The sequence below is a fragment of the Hippoglossus stenolepis genome, chromosome 2, assembly GCF_022539355.2.
Source record: "Hippoglossus stenolepis isolate QCI-W04-F060 chromosome 2, HSTE1.2, whole genome shotgun sequence".
Lineage (NCBI taxonomy): Eukaryota > Metazoa > Chordata > Actinopteri > Pleuronectiformes > Pleuronectidae > Hippoglossus > Hippoglossus stenolepis.
This window is the reverse complement of record NC_061484.1, coordinates 30,612-35,090: the sequence shown is the minus strand read 5'-3', so window position 1 is coordinate 35,090 and position 4,479 is coordinate 30,612.

Sequence of the window (4,479 nt, the reverse complement as noted above, 5' to 3'; positions counted from 1 at the left end):
AGTCTACCATGGATGGTTAAAATATTATGGCTGATAAACGAAATCTCTGTTCAGACAATGGGATTTTTACTTCCGGAACCATACTGTTGAGCTGTATACCCAGTTGCTGTGTGTAAGTGTACAGGTGTGTAAGTATGAAGTAGTGTAAAAGGTCTGAATGAGTGTTGTGTATGGTCTCTGTCAGAACTTGATTTCTGGTCCCGGTTGACGTGCAGCAGCCTGAAGGAAACTTTCATTACACTCGGTTGAGTTGTGCCCCAAAAATGTCCTGCCTCACCTTTTCTCACTCTCATCTAATCATATAAAAGTTTCCCAACAGCAACTGTCCCTGATTCATCCCAAAGGCGTCTGTATGACATGTGGCCTCAAGCAGTTCCCAGTCAGGTTTCGCAAAAACAAAATTACTATCTTAAATTTCAGGTTGACTCATTAAACTCTTGCTCCTCTAAAATGACATGTACCCTAAAATTATGACTTTGTTATGATAATATTATTAATTTATTCTAGTAATATAATGACCTTATTATAACAGAGCTATGGTTATGTGAAAAACGTACATCTTACATTGATCTTTCATTGTTTCTTATCATACTTACAATGTTCTCAAACTCACACAAAAGTCAGCCCAGGGACAACGCCTTAAACCAATGCATGGAGTACTGATGCTTGGGTCAGGGTTCTTTAATACCATACCCACCCAAGTTAGTTAACCTGACCGAACCTAACACACACACACACACACACACACACACACACACACACACACACACACACACACACACACGGGGCTGGGAAATGTATTATGTCAATGAGTGTCCTCACTAAGATATGAGTAGAAACATGTGTGTGTGTGTTTATGAGAAAGGACAGAGAATCACGCACATAAAAGTTATTTATAGGGTAGTTTTGTGCTGCTGTTTTGACCCGCACCCCGAACCTGTGATATCTAATTTAATTAAAACTGACAGTTGTAGGTCAAAGATGTATGAGAATTGGAGTGGTAAATCTGACTTTGTTATCATCAAAAACTACTCAACCAATTCCCATGACATTTTGTGGAGGGGTGCAGCTCGGGATCAGGGGGTGGAGCAAGGATTTTTCTTTCTCACTTTCTTTAACATTGCACGATATTTTGTTGATGTCTCAGAGAATCATTCGTGGACCTTGATGAAGAAATGAGTGCAGATCCAAATTAAAATCTGGATCTAGTAAATGTTAAATGTGGTTTCATAAAGGGACAGTACTGAGTGCCATTCTCGTTATAAACTGCAATATCTGCCATACAAGATGAAAAGCCTGACAAAGAAAGCAAATAGTTAACGAAGGGAGCAAGGTTAAAACAACAGTCAATTTATGGCACATGTTTTATACTCTCAAAGTTTGTCCACAGTTACACTGGATTCATAAAGTGTCCACTGAAAAGAAAAAGAGGCCCCACTCTGTTGTCTTTTTGTTTTTCTAACCTCCTGTTGTCATTGCCCAGATGAGTCATCCAAGCAGTGAGCAGCAGATGGAGAGATTGATGAGAAACTGATGGAGGGAGGGCTGGGATGAGGGCAGCGTATAGCAGTGGACGGCTGGATATCATCAAGAAATAGAGAAGAGATTGATTGCGGTGTAAGAGGAGATTACAGCTCAAGAGGATGAAACTCATCATTTGTCCTGCAGAAGAAACTTGAGGGACGAATTAAAATGCTGTCAAATCTTAACTGTGACAAACATGATTATATTTCTAAGATTAAAAACATCAGAGTGTTAATGAATGAGTCAGTGTCAGTGAGAGATTTATTCTGTTTTAAAGTGAAGACTCATGCAGCACAGTGACCTGCAGGCTAATCCACGATTTATACGCCTATAATTACTCTGATTTATTTCTTACTTTTAAATACAAAACATGGCTTAATGGTCAGTTTATTCACATCAACAAGCTAGTTGCTGTTAAGCGGGTAAATTAAACATCGTGAGCAAACTAAACTGTTATTGCAAACGTGAGTCACATAGGTTGTAGGAGAAGCTTCATTGTTGGATGATACCGTGGGATACTTTCACTGTTAAACATCCAAACATGCATATTTGGAGTGTTTACACCTGTTCCACCATCTTCTCCTCTCTCCTCCTCTGTCTGTGATTCTCTCTTTCTTGCATGTTTGGTTGGTGGGCGTTTTACGGGTGATCTATTCAAATGATTGCTTAAATGATAACAGGTGCAAACACGGTAGAGGCAGTAGTATGTAAATGAGTGTTTTGCGTGCGTTACTGGTTTCCGCCATGGAGCATTACGGAGAGGAGAGTGACCACAAGCGCGAAGCGAAATTTAATGCAATGGAATTGGAGGTGTTAGTGGAAGAGGCAAACAAACATGTTGTTGAGCTACAGCAGAGAAATATTAATATAACTCATAGAAACGCGATATGGGAGAGTATCTGCGAGAAAGTAAATGCTGTGGGTAAAACAAAAAGAACAACCGATGAAATTAAGAGAAGATCGCAGGACACAAGAAGAAGAACAAAATAAAAACTAGCTCATAATAAAACCTCGGCAAATAAAACAGGTGAGGGGCCAAAGGAAGAGAGGCCTGTGACCAATATTGCGCAAGAGGTGAGAGCTGTGTCCTCTGTGACACTCAGGCCATTGTAGTGCACATGGTGTGACGATATGCCGTCAGTGCCCCGGCAAGAGAGGGATTCTTTTTTGCTTCTGTCAATCCAAACACGTTAACACGAGCAGAAAAAAAACGTTCTCACCGTCTTCTTCCTGCCATCTCCTCCTCACCACAATAACTGCAGTCATACTTCTACATGCAAAACTAGATCTTATTCCTACAAATGTGGTGGAAAACACATGCATCTATGGCTGCCTGCAGTATATACAGTGCCTTGCATAAGTATTCACCCCCTTTGGACTTTTCTACATTTTGTCATGGTATAACCACAGATTAAAATTTATTTCATCGTGAGTTTATGTAATGGACCAACACAAAATAGTGCATCATTTGGAAGTGGGGGGAAATATTACATGGATTTCACAATTATTTACAAATAAAAATCTGAAAAGTGTTGAGTGCATATGTATTCACCCCTTTACTGTGAAACCCTAACAAAGATCTGGTGCGACCAATTGCATTCACAAGTCACATTTGCAAGTCACATAATTAGTAAATAGGGTCCACCTGTCTGCAATTTAATCTCAGTATAAATACACCTGTTCTGTGACGGACTCAGAGTTTGTTGGAGATCATTACTGAACAAACAGCATCATGAAGACCAAGGAGCTCACCAAACAGGTCAGGGATAAAGTTGTGGAGAAATATGAAGCAGGGTTAGGTTATAAAAAATATCCAGAGCTTTGAACATCTCTCTGAGCACCATAAAATCCATCATAAGAAAATGGAAAGAATATGGCACAACCGCAAACCTACCAAGAGGAGGCCGTCCACCCAAACTGAAGAGTCGGACAAGGAGAAAATTAATCAGAGAAGCAACCAGGAGGCCCATGGTTACTCTGGAGGAGTTGCAGAGATCCACAGCTGAGGTGGGAGAATCTGTCCACAGGACAACTATTAGTCGTGTACTCCACAAATCTGGCCTTTATGGAAGAGTGGCAAGAAGAAAGCCGTTGTTGAAAGGGATCCATAAAAATCCCATTTGAGTTTGCCAGAAGCCATGTGGGAGACACAGCAAACATGTGGAAGAAGGTGCTCTGGTCAGATGAGACCAAAATTGAACTTTTGGCCTCAATGCAAAACGCTATGTGTGGCGAAAACCCAACACTGCCCATCACCCTGAGCACACCATCCCAACAGTGAAACATGGTGGTGGTAGCATCATGCTGTGGGGATGCTTCTCTTCAGCAGGTACAGGAAACTGGTCAGAATAGAGGAAAGATGGATGGAGCCAAATACAGGAAATCCTTGAAGAAAATCTGATGCAGTCTGCAAAAGACTTGAGACTGGGCGGAGGTTCATCTTCCAGCAGGACAATGACCCTAAACATACAGCCAGAGCTACAAAGGAATGGTTTGGATTAAAGAATGTTAATGTCTTAAAATGGCCCAGTCAAAGCCCAGACCTCAATCCAATAGAGAATCTATGGCAAGACTTGAAGATTGCGGTTCACAGATGGTCTCCATCCAATCTGACTGAGCTTCAGCTTTTTGCCAAGAAGAATGGACAAACCTTTCCATCTCTAGATGTGCAAAGCTGGTAGAGACATACCCCAAAAGACTTGCAGCTGTAATTGCAGTGAAAGGGGTTCTACCAAGTATTGACACAGGGGTGAATACTTATGCATCCAACAGATGTCAACTTTTTGTTCTCATTATTGTTTGTGTCACAATAAAATTTATTTTGCACCTCCAAAGTACTATGCATGTTTTGTTGATCAAACGGGAAAAAAGTTTATTTAAGTCTATTTGAATTCCAGTTAGTAACAGTACATAATGGGAAAAGTCCAAGGGGGTGAATACTTATGCAAGGCACTG